This window comes from Corvus cornix, chromosome 1, assembly GCF_000738735.6.
Source record: "Corvus cornix cornix isolate S_Up_H32 chromosome 1, ASM73873v5, whole genome shotgun sequence".
Classification (NCBI taxonomy): domain Eukaryota; kingdom Metazoa; phylum Chordata; class Aves; order Passeriformes; family Corvidae; genus Corvus; species Corvus cornix.
In genome coordinates, this window is record NC_046332.1 from 112,205,466 (window position 1) to 112,218,017 (window position 12,552).

The 12,552-nt window shown below is 40.7% G+C and overlaps 1 long non-coding RNA gene across 1 annotated transcript; it reads left to right on the plus strand.

Annotated features, from left to right (window-relative positions):
• Positions 1–642: 642 nt before the first annotated feature.
• LOC109143880 lies at positions 643–11,655 on the plus strand. The gene is made up of 2 exons (XR_002044272.2): positions 643–903; positions 11,300–11,655. It is a non-coding gene; the product is annotated as an uncharacterized LOC109143880 (long non-coding RNA).
• The last annotated feature ends 897 nt before the right edge of the window (positions 11,656–12,552 follow it).

Genomic DNA, 12,552 nt, shown 5'->3' on the forward strand with positions numbered 1-12,552 from the left:
AAGGATTAAGCACTGATGTGAAATGGAGAAGATATCAGGACCAGGTTCGGATAGCACTGACTGGTCACTTAATAAAACATCATCAGTGGGAGACCATGAACTTGCTCCATTCTAAGAGATGATTGCTGTTATGGCACTGTGGAGGATAGTGGGGCCAGGTTCAGATCCCTATGTAGCCAAAAAGCTCAGTTTTGTTATGTCAGTGACCTAACCACTGGTGTCTTGGCTAAGCTGAGCTGTTCTCCTTCTTTGGATGCAAGCATTTTTTCTGATGAAAGCCTAAGCAAAACTGGTTTGTTTCTAAAAAAGATTTATGTTCTAACAAATCAACATCTTCCAACAAAAAAAAAGTGTGTATCACTGGAAAATTCCCATTTAGCACTACTGATGAGTAAAAGTTTTACTTTACAGATGGAGTTAATAATAGTTTATAAGCTAAAGTGAAAAGGATTTTGGGTGAGCTTCCTAAAGAGGAAGTGAGTCACTGTCTCGGCAGGAAAGTGTTCCAGATAGGCAGGGCTGGACAAGTTACAAAACACCCCCCCAACTGCGTGGAGTCACAGGGAGTGGACAAGGGATTATTGCATCCCAGATTGCAGAAAGCCAGTAAATAGTAGGGGGCCTTGAGTACCCCCCAACCCGTGCGTCTTAAGGTATGGTCTTCTCCCACCTCCCAGGCTCAGAGCAGCCAAACTGAGTCATCCCAGGGAAGGCGTAATAGCTAAGGAAGAAGCAGGTGTTGCAGATGGGTGGGTGATTCAGTGGATGGTGTTATTCCTACTGAGTCAATGCTAAAGCAGTTTGTAAGCAGGAAGTTGGGGACACTGTGTGGCTACAAGATCTGCTTTCTAAATCCAGTGACATTAAAGGAGTCTGCGGTTCCCTCAGTGTGCTTTCCACAGGGTGAGTTGCTTTTAGTTGTTCTTGGGCACAGCATTTTCAAAAGCAAAAACCAGAGAGGCATTTTTAAGGTGTCTGTCAGTGGGATTTACAATGTTGAGAGTCCAGGTCAGTTTCGATCATGATATTTCTACATTAGGAAGGCATTTTTGGAAAGCAGAGTCCTATATTCTTGTGACTGACTTTGCAACCCTCCCACTGGTTCCTGGAGTGTCTGGGTTGAACCTTTACATGGAATTCATTTTAATGAGAGGTCTGTATATTTTGTTTTTGGCAGAGCACCAGGAATGGTGCTGGCACTCCTCAGGTGTGCTTAGCCACCATAAAAAGCAAGTTCTCCATGGCCATCATGTCTTTTGAGGTGCCAATATTGTCTTACAGAAGAAAGGTGGAGCTGCCGCATGTCCTCTGACTTGCTTGAAAATTTTAGAGAACATGTCCTGTAATGTTCCAAAGTTCTTGAGTAATTTAACTTTTCAGAGAAGAGATGATATTTCACTTTCTCCATGTGTGTACACAAGTCAAAACTGTACACATTGTACAGCACAGAGGAGGAGATTTAGACCGTCGAAGCCACTGCTGTTTCCTCTGTCTTTTTTGCATTTGGGTGTCTCTTTTCTCTTGCTGGAAGCATTACAAGTTTGGAAGGTGGGTTATTTTTTCTTCCACTCTTCAGTAATTCAGCACTCAGTCCTTCTGTTTCCTTTTATTCCATGGCTTTTCCACTCGGTTCTTTAAAATTTGATAGCATTTTCCCCTCCAGTAAACAAGAGGGAAAACGACAATATAATTACTGAATCCCTTGAGAACAGCCACAAGGTCTGGTCCATATGGTGCCTGGGAGGATGGCAGATACTTCATGCATCTCTGCAATGTGATGAAATGGTCCTAAGATCTGGGTTGGCAGAGGTGGCCTTCCAATTTCTTTTGCAGAGAGCAATTTCTGGGGAGACCACACTTTCTGGGGACCAAAACTAACTCAGCCAACCATTCCCTCTGAGGCTGAGGAAAATGAAGTGGGCAACTTTCCTTGTTTGACATTTGTACTTACTGTTTTCCATCTATTTTATCAAGCACTGCTCTTGGGTTTTATTGGCTGAGCTTTTCATCCACTTCTCTGCCATCTCTCCTTCCTTCACTGAGGTCTGGTTGCCCACAGGAGCTCAGTGGAGTAAGATTCAGAGAGCGAGTTTCAGATGGGCTTCATTTCTGGAGTGCAGTAATGACATACATTTATTGTTGTCTGCTTATTATTGTTTTTTCTAAATAGCTATTTTTGCTCTTAAAGGATTTGATTTTGTTTTTACTACGAACAAAATCATCCAAATTGTTATGTAGGGAAAACTCACATCACAAGATAACAGGGTAAATCTTGATGTTATGTTTCTTTTAAAAATTATATAGTTTTTAAAAACCATACTGTTTCTAAAGCTGAAATGCTATGAACTCCACTGTTTAAGCACTGGCCTGAATGCATTTGCCTCACTATGCCTTTTCTTTGCTTAGGTAATTTGTTCAACACTATGGAGAAAGTCTGTGTCAAAGCCTGAAACAAAACCAATTCCTCCTGAATGCTTTGGTAACAGCACCATCCATCTGCTGTGCAAACAGCAGCCACATCTCAGTCCAGCCCAGTGCCCATAAAAATGATAGTGATGAGAGCAGATAAAGCAGAGGGACTATCAGGATCCAGAACCTTCCCACTACCTTTTGCTTCATCATTTTCATCACCGCCTTTCTTTACTAAATAAGGATACACTAAATTTTTATTTCTAGAGAAGAATTGAGGCAAAATCCACAACATTAAATAGGAATTAAGTTCAGTTACATCTTCCCCATCTCTTTATGAGATGCAAGTCAAACCTTGGATCAGATGCCATTTCTTTCACTCCTTGTCTTTTTTCTAAGCAAATCCAGAGTTGAATGACTTGGCTTGAATTCATATCAGTTATTATTCAGAGAATAAAATGAAGAGTAACAGCATGTATAAATTAATTTTTCCTCATCCACATCCCAGCACTATTTTCCACAGTGACAGCAAGGAATACAATCTCTGCTTTCATAAGGCTGCTCTGTGGTAAAAGTGTTCCTCAATTGCTTCCTACTGAGTTTAGCCCCAGTTTCTTTACTGAACACCTTTACTAGCCAGGCACAACGAGCAGAGCTGTCACTGAGAATTAGACAGGAAAGTAAACTCTAATGAAGTGATAAATCATTAATGTAGAAATCTCATGATCCTCCCTGTTTCCTTTAAAATGTCAATAATTTTATACATCTTTTTGTTGCAGGTCAGGAATTTAAAGATTCAGAAATTTTTTAAAAAGAGAAAATTATTATTATTTTGTACTACATATTTGTCTGCTGGACTTGACAATCTGTTTTCTGATGTCCTAGCTTTCAAGCCCTTTGAACCACTGGAAACACTGCTGGAGAGTTGGAAGAAAGAAAATAAGGCAATGATTGAAAAAATACAGAAGAACCAGGCTGATCATTATTATATTTTTTACTTTAAACCATAGTGAGACAAACAGTAAACAAAAGCCCTATGAGCACTCTGAGTCTGCAGCAAAAAAAAGATAGATTTTGCTGTTCCCAGAGCAGGGAGCAGCTTTAGGTCTTGGATCAGAAATGTCCAGCACAGTGGGGCTCTGACCATGACTCTGCATCTCTTTAGTGCTGTGACAATGTAGATACAAAAACCTATCTCCTAAACAGGTAACTGCATCAGAGCTGGTGAGAAAGAAGTGTCATCAAAAGCAGGTTCTCTCCCTTGTTCCCATCCCCAGAGAGAATCAGTGACCCGCAACTTTTACCTGGATTCCTCATGGGGGTTCAAAGAAATGGTTCCCATTTCCCAGGCCCTAAAAAGCAGCTCCTTGTGGGCAGCACAGGGAAGTTGTGCTACAGATTTCCAGAGAAGAAGTGTGGCCTTTTGGGAGAGCCTCAGGAATAGACATCCCTATTTTGGATGTCTGGACTAAGCCAGACTCCAAGACCTCCTCTGCTGTGCTGTGTCTGCTTTGGCATTTTCTTCAAAATGAATGTGACCAACCAAAGAGAGTTCAAAAAGCCTTGGATATGTGGAAAAATTTGCTTCACAGAGTTGAAACTCTATGTGTTTAACTTACTGATGAAGTCAGCAGATGGCTTGCTCATAGTTTATGAACTCTTATGTTAAGAGAAGGTATTTGATAGTGAAAGCTGACGTAAGCAAGGCTGGATTTTTTTTTTCTTGAGGAACAGATTTTACTTTAAACAGAAGTCACTTGGCTCAGGAAAGTTCATTCACATAAGAGGGAAGAGCAATTCCCTTAGAGGTATTAAGGGATTGAGTGGGTGAAAAACTGCAGATGATCATGTTTGTAACTCCTGGCCTTGAAACTTGACTGTTCCATAAAACTTCTGGGTGGAGGGATCATAACAGAATGCACCATGGGATTTCAGAGATGTGTATAAAATCCTACCTCAGCATTCTCTCCGTGTGTCTGGAACAAGCACTGTGCTGTCCCATGCATTCAGATCTGGCTTAAGAACGTTAAACTGGTCATAAAGCTAAAGGGCAAAGTAACAGAGCATAGGAGGGGTGGCTGGTGATGTGTAAAGGGTATTTGAGGTCCTTACAAGTGATTGTGAGCACGAGATAAACAACTCACTTCTTAATCACAGCGTGGCACACTCAGAGGAAAGGCAAATGTCATTGCAGAATAAGAAGTCATCTAACAGCACAAAATAACCTGCTTGTAGGGCTTTCAAAGGTTAGTTCAAAGCTTGCAGTCAGAATGCTATCAGGATCTCAAGTTTCAATATTTGTGTTAAGCCATGATGTTAAAAAAACCTCAAAATATTTTTAAGGTGGAGTTTGAACAGATTTTTGAAGATAATTCTGGGATGTAGTCACCTGTGGAGTCACCTGAGAAGGGGGACCCGAATGGCGATTCAAGAGGTCTTTTCCCATTCCATACCTCTGCAATGTAACAAATTAAATAAAGAGGATTATTATGCAAGTGTGCAGCAAGCTGATAGAAAGATGTGCCGAATCCCAAGCTTTTATAAGAACTGAAGCTAATCTGTGTTCCTGTGTCTTCTCCATGTCTGTGCAAACTGGAGCTACAATTTGTACACTGAGCAGCACTGACTTCACAGCGCTCCCCAGATGTAAGGAGCTCAGAAGGTCGGACCCATGAATGGGGCAGTGCCACCACCCTGTTGTGCCTGCTGGCTGCCCCTCAACATTGAAGATCTTGTGTCTTGCATCCAGTTCTGGGCCTCCCACTTCAAGAAGGACATTTTGATGCTGGAGCAAGTCCACAGAAGGGCAGTGAAGCTGGTGAAGGGTCTGGAACACAAGTTCTGAGGGAGCTGGTGGTGTTTAGCCTGGAGAAAAGGAGGCTCAGGAGAGACCTTGTCACTCTCTACAGCTCCCTGAAAGGAGGTTGTGGCCAGGTGGGGGTTGGTCTCTTCTCCCAGGTGACAAGTGTCAGGACAAGAGGACATAGTCTTAAGCTGTGCTAGGGGAGATTTAGGTTGAACATTAGGAGGAATTTTTTCACAGAAAGGATGATTAAACATTGGAATGGGCTGCCCAGGGAGGTGGTGCAGACACTGTCCCTGGACATGGCACTCAGAGCCATGGTCTGGGTGGCACAGTGGCGATCAGTCAAAGGTTGGACTTGATGATCCCAGAGGTCTTTTCCAACCTAATGATTCTGTGATCACTTTGATCCTTATCACTCTCCAGAGATCATTGTAACGGGCTGCCACTGAAATACCACAGAACAGTTTGGGCTGTAAGGGACAGTGTTTCAGAGGAATTGTTAGTGGTCCATGGTCATGCCCAGTACTCCTGTTGCCAGGCCTTTAACCAATCCACAGATGAAACCCCACGCATTAAGATACAATATTTTAAGTGAAGTCTCAGAATACCCCACTAAGTATTTTCCACACTTGCGGGAGTCATTAAATTTCTGCTTTGTAGGAATTCTGAAAGTCTTTTTTTCTAAATGTGAACAGTTTCAAGTGGTGAAATTCCCTTTGGTTTTCAGCCAGCTCGATAAGGCAACAGCACTGGCTCAGAGAGAGGGGAAGACAGGTCACCTTGAGAAGTGAGAGATTTTATGCTACTTCTCTCACTTATTGGAACTTTCTTCCTTAGACCTGAGGATTTTTGCAGATGAAGGAGAGATAGGTCTTCCCTGCAATATCTTAGCTCCCCAGTTCTGTATCCTTAAGTCCATGAGCTCTCCAGTGGCTGCATGCAGTTTTTTCCTCATCCCAGTAAAAGAGACAACATTTAGGATCACGCCAGTTTGTTTCCAGGAGGATGCTGTTTTGACATTGATACTTAGAGACAAATATTTATTTGGGGCAACCCTGTTTATTTATCCTGCTTTGTTTTTCTTCCTGGACCAGTGGGAACAATCAACAAGTTCATTTCCTTGTTGGGAAATGACGGCTGGACTTGTCAGTCAGCTCTCTAACCAAAAAAAGTTTTGGGTTCTGGTTTCTATGTAGGGTCACTTTTTTTTTCGCTGTATGATTGCTTTCTCCTTACTTTAAGTCTCTGGCTGATTTTTAATAGACTTGCAGTCAAGCAGCACTCCAGTGTGTTGATCTTCCACTTATCTCCAAGGAAATCCCATGGGACATATCTCATGACATGTGGTCAGTGGCTTGGGCATGGTCACCCATCATCAAAGAAAGAAAATTGTTTCATTATTGAAGGTAGCATACTTAGTCCAGCATCAGCTTTTACAAAGCCTGTGATTTATAGCAGTTGTACAGTATAACAGCCTCTCTTGGCAGATAATGTTTACATATTGCCCAACTTTGCCTAATTTCTATGTACATTTCAGAGATTATTGGTTAAAATGGTCAAAGGTACCATTACCATAAAACATCAGATGCTTTATGGTAGAAAGTTGTGATCTTCTTCAGTTTAGACAGAGGTTCACATGTCTGCACAGGCAAAGGAAAGGGATAACTTTTCTTTTAATGTAAAGCCTGTATAATTCAAGAACTGAAGAGAAAGAAGTCCAGCAAAATAAAGGTTATTGTGTAAATAGACCTGAGAGGAAAAAAAAAACATCTTGAAAGAAATGTGATGTTTACATGGCACATTTAGGAAAAGGTCTTTCTCATTTCCATGTCGAAATTAATTGTAAGAGGGCACCTGTTTATTAAACTGTATGGCTTGAAGATTCTTGGGAGGTATAAAGATCACAGATTATGGCTTTGGCTACTGTTCAGCATATGAAATCAAGGAGAGGAGGAATTTAACAAGTCTGAGAGTGTTGCAAAAGCTGTCACCCAGCAGTGGTTGTGTTGGGAGAAGCAGTAGGCCTTGTGCAGCTTTGGCACTTGGTTTACTATGTGTCTAGTCCCTGCAGTGCCCCTTGATGAAATCAGAAGTGACAGTGCTTGGCCTCCTCGAGCCCATCAGCACAGGCACAGTGGGAACAGCCACTGCAACAAGTGGTGTGAGTGTCCGTGGGTGAGCGTGTTAAAAACACTCAAAGGGTCTTTGCTTTAAGGGCTGCAGTGCCTCGGTGCTTTAGGGAGTGGATCTGGCTGTAGACAGAGAGGAAAAGTAGCAAAAGAAGAGACCAGAAAGTGCAAACCAGAATTTTGGAAAAACACTTGTTTTACCCCGCCTTTGTTAAAAATTAAAACAAATACCCACCAGCTGAAAAATTATATTGAATAATTGCACTTCAGATTCTGTGCCAACAAAACACACATGGGCCATGGTGATAAAACATTTTCTCCCAGTGGAACAAATCACTTATCAGGCTATGATACAAAGTAAGGAAACATTTCAGTACAAGTGAACTTTAGCTTCACAATAGCTGCAATAAGGGAATGCTGACTTTCAGCTGCCTTATTTGGAGGACAACTATCCAGACCTACCCATAGCCTTTACTTATCTGCTATTGTGTAATTTTTAATGTCATATTTGCTTATACGTGCCCCATAATTATTTTCCACTAGAGACATGTACAGCTACTATTTTGCTGCCTCACATGTTTCCTTTAAATTTTCTTCTCCCTCTTTTCTCAGCCACTTTGTCTCTCACTTTCTTTCCATACCATGGTCATTTCCTCTCTTTCATTCATTTTTATATTATTTCTTCCCTTTCTTTTGCCTCTTTTTCCTTTCCCATCTTTCATATTCTGTCACAAAGCCCATAGACTGTCATTTTCACTTTTCCCTATTTCCTCCTCCATAATGTTTTTGTCAAACCTGAGAGGAGAGACAAAAATTTTGAGAAGCTTTTTCATTTATCCTGAGCTCTCCAGTCTTCTCTATGCCCTTTCTCCATGTGAGGAAACCAGCAACTTGTCCAGGAGAAGTTATTAGAGCCATATCTGTACTGTGCTTTTGGGTGCCAGGAACTGGAACAAAACACGGGGTTGCGATGTAGAATAGTGGTCAAAAATAGCACCTAAACTTTTCATTGCCCTGATATGAAAAGGAAGCTGAGATTCCCCTAAGAATCACAATTAAGCTGATTTGAAAAGCATTGTGAAAAAGGAGTTTGCAAAGGTGGTGTAACAGAAAGGTCTCGCTGTGAGGTCGAGGCGTTTGTTCGCGGTGTGTTATTCCAAGGGCTGCTTCTGCCTGTTGCTGATGACACTTTATTTTTTCTTTACCACAGATAGTCTTAAAATATGGGTATTTAAGTCTCATGAAACTGAAAAGAAAGAAAGAAAAGGAAAGCAAAACAGCCCTCCAAGCTCAGCCAGTGATACTACACTGGTATTATTTAGAGGTTTTTCCTAATTTTTAATGATTTGTTTTGTTTGTTTGTTTTTACAAATACTGGAGAAATGAAGGGAATCTCCAAATTCCACCTGAGGAGAAACACTTTTATGTTCAATACATAATTTCCATATTATTCTTCATATTTGGAAGAGATTTACGACTTCACAGGAGGTAAAGCAATCCCAAAAGCACCACTCCTCACTCGTATTAAGGAGACTGGGGGACACTATATACGTTTTAGCAGTTGGATGTGTACAAAACAACTAATTTTGCAGGAAAAGGGTGCATCAGCTCTGCTGCTTAAATATAATGCCCATTTTGTGTGAACATTTCATGACTAGAGAGAACTTGTAGATGCAGAAAGTCTATTGACACTACTTAGCCTAAGACAAGACTGTAGCACTTTTTCCTCTTTCCTCTCCTTAGCAAGGAAAAGGGGTTGTAATGTACCAGGCTGCTCCTTGTTGGAAGCAGAAAGTAGTGCCACGTATGACCTTTTGTTGCTTTGACATGCTACCTTATAAGCTGGTAGCTTTAAGAAATGCAAGGCAGAAAAATTTAATCTCCTGGAACATGATGTAAAGCCATTTAATTATTTTCAAGACATTCTTTGAGAATGACTGGCTTTGCTGCTTGAGGTGGGGCGTGTGCATGTGACTAAAGGTTTGCACTTCACCAAAAAAGGCCTCCCGGGTGTCCCAGGGTTGTTAAATCAGGCTGTTTCCTGGGCTGGCCTATAAACTCTGGGCACTTGGAGATCATGGATGCTTTCCAACCAGGCTGCCAATTTTCAGACAAGCCTGGGTAATTCTCAGGCTCACCCACTCCTGCCCACGAGCTGCAGTTTCTATGCCCCTGACAGAACAGTGCTTTTCTTTGGCTATGCTCCCACCAAGCACACACAGCATGACTCCAGCCCTGCCATTGCAAAAGATGCAGGCTCCTGAGTATTAAGGACGGGTGAGAGATGGATTTTTTTGGTCTACAGGGCAAGTGGTGGGTTTGGAAAACTTCTTTCTCAGAATGAAAAAAAAGCACTGATGTTTTTTCCCAAATTTACTATGATGCTAAACCAAATCCCCCCAAACACTGTTAAAAACCTCTTTTGAACTGCTCTCAAGTTTAGTTTTGATAAAACCTCAACATCTCATTCTTACTCCACCTTGAAAAATATTTTTTTTCATGTACTATAAAATGAAAGTCAAACCCTGGTAAACCATCTTTTCAAGCTGAAAAACTGAAACATTTGCTTTCAGAAAGTTCAGGCAAGACCTTTGAAGACTTTCTCTAAAATTTTTTTTCAAAATGGGTTTTCTTCTTTTTATTTGTCCTGCTTGGAGAAACCCCTTTTTTTTTAACAAATTAGTCTTTTTTTTTTTCCTTTTTATTTCTTTTTTTTATTTTTTTTTTTCCTGGTACAAAAGGTGTCACCATGGAAGATTTCCATGCAGCTCTGTAGTGAGCTGGCCCATGGAGATACTGTGAATGATTTTACCAATCAGTGGTAGAGAAGAGAAACATTTGGAACAAAACTTGACCGAGGGTCTCCTCAGCTTCTCCTCTCCAGTGATGTACCTGCTTTTGTTCCCTGTGTCCCTGCACAAGCCTGCCCTACCACTCTCCTAATCTGTAATATGGGCACAACTGGAGATTAGAGAAAAAGAGTTTCAGACACTGAAAGGAGCTGAAAAGCTACTCTAATCAAGTGTATAGACCTTATCAGAAATGTGGGAAGATCTAATTCTGCTCTACAGTGGCTATGAGATTCAGTGCTCTTCTCCCTTGATACTCCATGTTTTCCTAGTAGTATTGTCTCCAAGGGCTAGATCCAAAGATCATTGAAGCCAGCTGAGAAAATCCCTTATAATGAATTTTTCTATAATTTTGAAAATCCTGACATTTATATATTTTCTTACCTTTTTTTTTTTTTTTTTTTTTAATTTTGAAGGAGGGAGAACTGCTAGCTTATTTATCCTTTCTTCTTTGCCAGCTGTGGTAGTATTAGGTTTTGAACTGAGCTCTAAACCTTAATTACTATAGCAGCACTGCAAAAGAGACATTCTAATTCTGGGAATACAAACATTCCCTTGTCTCTCAAAGTCTCAGCTAGAATAAAATGTCTTTTAAAAGGCATTTATCTTTTAAAGCCAACTGCTCTGCTCCTTATCACCACCTCCAGCCTCTAGTCCTAAGAGTAAGTTTCATCACTTTCCTTATACAAAACCTGACCTAAAAGAACCAAAGCAGGGTTGTGGGTACAGAGATGTTTCTCCTCCCGAGGTGGGTGGAAGAATACATAGCACTGCTTTGTTAGAGAAAGGTTTTCCATCCATTCCCAGCCAAGGGAGACACATTTCAAGTTCACATTTCAGCTGACCAGACAGGGCTATATGGCACTCAAGGAGTTTCTGTGGCAATGGATGAAAATATTTGTATCTGGATTTGTCTTCTGCTGTTTTTGTCAACACCAGAAAAGGTCAATGTTTTTCCTTGGTCAGGGAAAGATGATGTCTAGATTTACAGCAGCATGAAAGCTGAAAGAAGAAAAGCAAGAAGTAGTTTTGGCAAGTGGTAGATCCTTCAGTGTCCAGGAGCCATTAACCTATTAAAATGAAACTGTTTCTTTTTCTGTCCCCAGGACACTTCAGTCGTCCCCGTAAGTGCAGATCCTTCCACGCAACTCGGAGAGAGCTGAGTGCAGAAGCAAAGCTCCCCAAAAGGTCCCTGCTCATCTCTTCAAGCAGACATTGCAGAAGGAAAGCAACAGCCTAATCAAGCCATAATATAGAGAAAAGAAATGAACTACACTAATTCTCTTTTCTTCTTGCTAGTCCCACCATTTAATTTTTGACTTTTAGAGTCTAAACATAACAACATGGCACTGAACAGGAGGCTTTCTAAATTTTAGGGTGTCTCTAGTTTTGTATTTAAAGTCTAAGGGAAATATAATGTCTATTCTGCATATCTTTGAAGTAAATCAACAACTAAGCACTATTCCTATCCTAGTGTTGCTGGAATGAGAAGCTAGATTCATAAAGTGTTACACTATGAAAATCTAAAGTACGAGTGCAAATCTGAGTCTTGCCCAGTACATCAACAGTTTTCTGTCAGATTCCCATCCCTGCAACCTTTTCTTTACACTGTTTATTTTAAATGTAGCTCCCCTACATCTTTTGACTAGGAGATGAATACATGCAAGACCCCAGACTGCATGATTCCGGCAGCATGAGGGAGCAGACATTTAAAAACTCATTTATCATTTCAAGGAAGCCATTCCAGGTTGCTTCTTCAGAGAGTGATTGAAAGCAGTTTAGGAAATGTACAACACTAAAACAAGAGGAAGATGGAGACACAACTACTGGTATGCTCTCAGATTCATTCAAGGAGATTTACTTTAGAGTATGTAAAAGTAATTTCCACGAAGTGTAGTTTCAAATCAAAATTCTTGGTTTTCCTCAACTAATGCAGCAAAAAGTTGTCAAGTGGCACATTTCAGGGTTAACAAAGCACTGGCTGTTGCTCATGCCCACTGTTGTATATAAGTGAATACCAAAATAACTCATCAATGGTTTGAATTGGCATTGGATTTTAAAATCTGGTGGTTCTGATTTTAATTTAACATATCCTGTGGTGCAGTGTGTGAAATATGTACTTAACCCAGATTGTTGTGAGATGAAAGCACACTTGTGTTTATTTTACATTATTTGCTGTAGTTTGTTGAAAGCCAACATTCCTGGGCAGTGAATGCAGCAGGGATGAATCATTTGAACTAGGTGAGGGGTTAGCAACTGGAAGAAAACGAAAGTTAAATAACTACACTAAATTTCAGCAAAATGGGTTAAAAAATGTAATGCTAGAGAAACTTGTATCTCCATTCTGAGACAAGGAATT